This window comes from Meleagris gallopavo, chromosome 1 (genome assembly GCF_000146605.3).
Source record: "Meleagris gallopavo isolate NT-WF06-2002-E0010 breed Aviagen turkey brand Nicholas breeding stock chromosome 1, Turkey_5.1, whole genome shotgun sequence".
In the NCBI taxonomy this organism is placed as follows: domain Eukaryota; kingdom Metazoa; phylum Chordata; class Aves; order Galliformes; family Phasianidae; genus Meleagris; species Meleagris gallopavo.
This window is the reverse complement of record NC_015011.2, coordinates 87,119,434-87,126,002: the sequence shown is the minus strand read 5'-3', so window position 1 is coordinate 87,126,002 and position 6,569 is coordinate 87,119,434. Positions and strand designations below refer to the sequence as shown.

At 43.0% G+C, this 6,569-nt stretch overlaps 1 protein-coding gene across 1 annotated transcript in view; it reads right to left on the bottom strand.

The window, feature by feature from the left end:
* LOC100550576 (zinc finger protein Rlf-like) overlaps positions 1 to 6,569 on the bottom strand; it is a 29,410-nt gene that overhangs the window by 18,639 nt on the left and 4,202 nt on the right. The gene's annotated exons all lie outside the window — the stretch shown is intronic.

Sequence of the window (6,569 nt, the reverse complement as noted above, 5' to 3'; positions counted from 1 at the left end):
AAGAAAGAAAGAAAGAAAGAAAAGAAAAGCAAGTAAAAAAGAAGAAGAAAAATGAACTCTGGGAATAATAAAGAGCTCAGAAAGCTTTCAAGTACAAAAATAAATAAATAAAGAGCGGGAGGGAGGGAGAACCGCATGCTTCTTCTGATTAATTCCCCTCCTTCCCACCCCAAAAGACTGTGCGGTAAATAAAATGGAGTGCAGCTCTGACAGACACAAACCTGGACTGTCTGTTTATAGACAGCATGAGTGCCAATGTTCCAGAGGGACCGCGCAAGGCGAATCTGTCAGTGAACTGGAGCACATGTTCTGGAGTGTGAAGGTACATGCTTCACATTAAAAACAAATCCCTCAGAATGTGCAGACTACCCTAAATCTACATCTGTCACACTAGTTATTTCTATTACGTTCTTAAAATTCATCCTGAATTTTATTTTCCACATCTTGCAAGTGTTAGATCTGCAAAACTGTGTTATAACCACAGCTGTTGTGAAGCAGGGCTCTGAAAAAGTGTCTAGCTGAAGACAGGCCAGGATCCTCGTCTTTACCTCTCAGTATTTTTCCAATCATCTCTGGGAGTTGCTCTCTTTAAGAAAGCCATCCCTCCTGCCTGCCAGCACAGCACCTACCATACGATGGGGTGACAGGAGGGGGCTCCAGTTCCACCATCATTTTCTCCCCAGTACCAACCCACTGCTCCCAATTACTTTGACCCCAGGAGCCACGTTCAATGCCACCAAAGACACAGCCATTAGAATGAGCTTCAAGAAACAGAAAGAAGCCTGATGTCACCAGGCAAATGGCTACATTATTTCTTGATATCCTTTTGTCACCAGCACCAACTGCTGACAAAAGGGAGCGGGTTGGAGGACTGTTTATCCCTCGTGGCAATTTACAGTGTAAATTTCGTGTCAGGTCTTTGATCACACCAGAATTCATTCATCTGTGTTACCAGGCAAATACAACAAGAGGAACATGTCCAATTATCAAAGATGTTTTAGTATCATCTAATAACCCTACACACTAATTCTTTTCTTAATGAGTTACAGCTACCTCCATGCAGTCACACATGCCAGATTGCAGTTTAGTTTTCCAAGCCTCATTTTTCAGGCATGAGATTTTTATAAAAGCTTTCCTCCCAACACCACCACACATTTTCTGTCTAAATAGGATTGTTGCAAGCTTGTCTCTACAGTCTGACAGCAAATTAAAACACTTTTTTTCCCTTCTCTGCACAAATATGAAAGCAAGCTGGACCAGAGCAAAGCCAAAGCCCTTTGTTGCTGAGAGCTACAGAAGACAGTTTTGTCCTTCTGATCCCAGTTTTACTTGGAGCTGTGGAAGAAGGGACCTTTCTTCTCTGCCCTTACTCACCAGTGGAGCTGGGAACTGCCCTCTCCTCTGGCTGGCCTTTCAGATTGAAATGGAACAAAACATTTGAGCTCGATGCTCCCATTTTAGCTCAGCACTCCTAGATCACAGCTCTTCCAACAGCACTTCACCTGAAAAGTGTCCATTTCCTCAGAAAACAGTCCAGCCCTCAACCTCCCTCCAGCCAGGGCTGCCCAAAGGCGCCAGTGCTCATCAGCCAGGTGCAGCCTGCATCTCTACAGGGTCCCACCATAAGGCAACGCCTAGTAAAGACATAAAAAAGACACCTCCCGACACATACATTGTTCTTTGCTCCTGTGAGTGACCAGAACCCACACAGCACAGGGTTTGAGTTTTCCCCACACAGCAGTGGCACAGCAGCGGCCCAACCTTGCCACTGCAGCCTGTGAGGATGGACTCCTTGTAATATCTTCTGAAAGACCTGGTCACACAGACAGCACCAAGTGATTGCACTCCAGCATTCAAACAGGCATTTGTGGTTTGGCACACTCCCCCACAAAGCAGCTTCCTTTCAGTGGGAAAGCTCTTGCAGGCCACCAAACCCATCTATCGGGGTGCACCTGAAGAAAGGTAGGCTAAAGCACTGTGAGACACACAGCTGAGGGTGGTGGGAAATTACAAAAAGAAAGTGACACAAGTGATGCCCTATTTCATTTGAGAAGATGGAGAGGAACTTCTGGCTGTACGTTAAATATCAGAGGAAAAGCATTTGGACGCAGCATTTGACTTAACAGCCAAGCCAGCAACCACCAGCTCTATGTGAAAGCCAACTTATTTCCTCTTCTGTTCACCTGAGGTTGTGCGATATATCTCGAGAATAAAAAGTAAAAGATCCCCCAGTGAGCTTGCATAGTTTGTTGAGGACATTGCCCCGTGTGCACTCAGCAGCTGAGATATTCCATGGAGTGCAAAAGCTCAGGGATAGAAAAGTAGACAGCAAGCAAGTCCATAAGAAAACAAAAGACAAACAGAACAGCAAGCTGCATGTATACCTAAATAAAAGAATGACCTCAAGAAAACGAGAATTCGAAATTAAAATATATTAAGCACCATACATTAGGGGGCACAAAGTTCATCTGATAACTTCTACATGTAGAGGTCAAACTGCACCCTGAAAAAAAAATTACAAAGCAAAGTTCAACCCAGCAGCCCTTCACTTTCTGGGATCTGAAGCTGTACCTTTCGTCTAATTTTACTTTTGTTCAAAGACTGCAACACTGCTGAGAGCAGCTCTCTGCAGACAGCAGTACCTACAGTGCTCACCTCTGTACCTGGCAAGTCAACCTAACCTAGTTAGGATTTGCCAGGTTAAAAATAGAAATTGAAGACTTAGGAGCAGCAGGTGACTTAACAACTACTGCCATTCATACAAAAGAACACTCCTTACAGGTGAGAGGAATTTTTTTTCCCCAAACAACATCCAGGACAGATATCCAAGGCATTTTCTTGCAGAAATGAACTACAGCCCGTGGTGCAACAAGGGAAATTCCATGCTCCTGGTGCTGCCCTATGCACCCAGTGCACATCAGCAGGAGATGCAGAGTTGTTCTTTCTTCACAGGGAGCACAAAGTTAGATCTGAGAGGCAGAAAGTTTCTTCAAACACACCTAAACACTGAGCATGGGACACAGTGGAGGTGTTAAAGTTTTGTCAAGGAATGTATCACTTGCTTATGGTGACACTGGGAGCAGAAAGGTCTGTGAGTGAGGCAGAAAGCTCAGGATTTCCAAGCAAAAGGATTAATCCATCCTTCTTTTGTAGTGAAAACTTTCTCAGGTTGAACAAAAAAATATACTCTATGGGGAGAAAACTTGGAAATGTACACAGTATGCTAGCGAAAGGGGTGAAAGCAAGAAGACTATGGCAGTAAAGGTAATTTTCTTTTAAGCCACATGTTTTTAAGCCTTTTCCTAATTAGTAGTGCTTTACTTAGTGTAAGTAGGCAGAAAAATGCAAGCACTCTGATCCTCTCTGGCCTTCCATAGGGTGGTTCATGAGGCGAAAGGACATGAGACGTGCTTTCCAAAATACAGCACTGATTTAGGGCACTCTGTGCACAAATGCATACAACGCACAGCTGCCCCAAAACACCGCCCAGGTGACCATATCGTCTTTATGCAAATGCAGCACAGCATAGTTATTGATTAAACCTCCAAAAGAGCGGACTGCTCCTGCTGTTCAGGACACAGGAAATCAGTGTGTTTCTTCGTGCATTTCAAAATACACATGAACAGGATTCAGCACATACCAAGAAAGGTAAGGAGACTTGTGTTGTGCAGACTTTCTGCGTTTCTACCAGCTTGTGTCTCAGGCTCAGCAGCACCAACACCAGTTGTCACATAGAGTAAGGCCTGCAGGCAGCCAAGGCACCCCCCCACTGCACCCCTGGTCTCGTGTACTTAAAAGAGTAGAAATTGCCAGGGCTGGCTGCATCCTGGGAGATGCTGTAGGAGACATGATTGCAGACACCATTGGACACATGCTCAGAAGGAGGAGCTCCGTGCCGAAGGGGGCACAGCTGAGGGACCATGACCTACAGACAGACAGCCAAATCAGGGGTTGCAGCAAGTAGGAAGGGGACAGAAATGGTGTTTGACTGAACCTGACCCTAAGGAAGGGAGAGAAGGAAAGGGAGTCCTTTACCTGCTTTTTGTTTGTTTTCTTTCCTCTCAACTTATTTCTCTCAAATAAGTGATATGAACTTTGCATTAGCTGGTAGTATATTCATCTATATCAAATTCCTCAAATTGAAGCAGTCCGCAAAACACAAAACTAACTCACATTTGTCCTCACCTTGGAAGACTCCCAGCTTCTTTTCTTCTATTGCTTGTGAATCTTTTACAGAGGTGCGATTCTAACAGACACAGAACTACATAACATCAGCTGCTGACAAAGCAGGTTTGCAGTGTTTCAGCCTGTTCCTATATACCACCTTAGTAGTCAGTGCCCAAGGTGAAAACAAGTTATATCAGTCTCCACTGCTCCCCTCCAGCTGAGGCATAAAGGGTGTGCACATTGCATGATCCTTGCTGAAACTGGGGCTGATGAGGATCTACCTACCTTTGCAATAGGAAGTAAAGAGAACTTATAGACCTTGCAGTTTGGTCTCTATCAGTCTGTCCCAGCTGTGATAATGTGTGCCACAGATGAGCATTTAAAGCATTTCTTGCATTTGGAGTTTCTAATTGCAGAAGAAGAAGAAAAAAGGCTATTCATCTAGGCTTTTTCAGATGCATGTCTTCTAACAAGTAATTGAAGACAAAGCGTTTTCTTTTAATAAATTTCCACAATGAAAACACCGGAGTAAAATCCTAAAGTTCAGCTCAATACATCACACTAATCTTCAGAATGGGATTTTCTCACCACTAATCTTGTTAGAGCTAGAGTACTATGTAACTACATCTAAACCCATAATTGCTGAAGAGATATTAAAGGATCAATTTATTTCAATAAAAAATGCAAACTTTGAGAAGAATTCATTAATACCCAAAATCTGGCCATGCAATAAATAATACTAATGAACTGAGAAAAGGGAATAGATGAACAAGAACTGACATGATGTCTTATGCTTATTGCTGTTAAAGAAGAACTGACAATTACTGCATATGAAATGTAATTCTAGTGAGGGAATGTTATGAAGTGAGAGAAAGACTTTTTAAATATACATACACGCACATTTTAAAAATGTATTATGTTGGAAACTAATTTAATTTAGTCCTAAGAAGGCTATAATACCATTTTCAACACCATTAAGCTGTGTTTACATTAGCAAACAGTGCTGTGCAACAGGAGCATGAAACAGCTGTTGCTGAGACGCCGGCAGCGTACAAAGTACTCATATATGTGGGGGCTTGCTGCCAGCTAACTCCATGCTGGTCCTATGGACTGAATGCTTCACAGTGAGCAGCACACCTCAGGTGCAGTGCTGGAGCATGCCTCTACTTTGGCTTCATGCAAAAGGGAACTGGAATACATGCTTCAAGCATGCTTTATAATGAGAATGAAAATTTGCTGATTGTGTGCGTGGCCGCAGTCGTGATATTTGCTTCTAAAGCAGCCACCTGACTTGAACTAAAATGCTTCCTACATGAAGTACTAAGTGCTGTAAATGGTTTGCTTTAGGATAGCAACTGTGAGAATCGGCAGAAATGTAAATGCAAAACTCATCCACATTATCTAGATGACTGTGGGTAAATGGAGGGTATCTAAAATAACCTTCTAGGTACAAATTGGCCATGATAGCTGTCAAGACAAAATGCAAAAACATTTTTCTATATGCTTGTGAGCTTCTGCAGCTTCACTAAGTTCAAATACATGATCTGTTATCTTGGAATTACAATATGGTAATTTTAATTGCTCACTTGGAGTTAGCCAGGATGCTTGAACACAAGCTTGAAATATTTTTAATATATTTCCAGTGCAAACTGAAACAAATTCCATCATGTGTTCACTGCTTCTTAATTACAAGTGGCATTTCATAGAAGGATTTCTTGGTGCCTCACTAGTGACGCAAAGAACAGATACGCATCGTGGTGGGATCTGCACTGGCCACAAGGCGTTTCCTTGTGAGAGATTGACCTGGTCACTTCCCTTGGCCACATCTTTGAGGAATAACTTGAGAGAAGGAGCTGCAAATACGGCTGTAATAAGTAGGCCAATGATCTATTGTTACAGGAGCTTCTTCCCTAACCTCCCCTCTCATTTATTTCAGTAGTTGAAAGCATCCTCAGCATCTCTTCAAACTAGTCACAATCACAGAATCATCATAGAATCACAGAATGGCTTGGGTTGGAAGGGACCTCAAGGATCATCAAGTTTCAACTATCCTGCCACATGCAGGGCCGCCAACCTCCCCATTTAATACTAGACCAGGCTGCCTAGGGCCCCATCCAAACTGGTCTTGAACACCTCCAGGGATAGGGCATCCACAACCTCTCTGAGCAAAATACCCGAAGACCAAAAATACCTGCCAAGACAGATAAGGTACTGAGATCTTATCAAGAATGAAAGGTAAAGAAAGTAAGTGGGAAAAGTGTAGAAGACATATTAAAGGAAGAGGAAAAACGAGACTGATCACCTCTCCTGGTTAAGAAATACAAGTCTACTCACTCATTCCTCACATGAAGGCTGCTCCTGCCCATTTTTAAACATCGTAACTGGTTTTCTTTTTGAGGTTC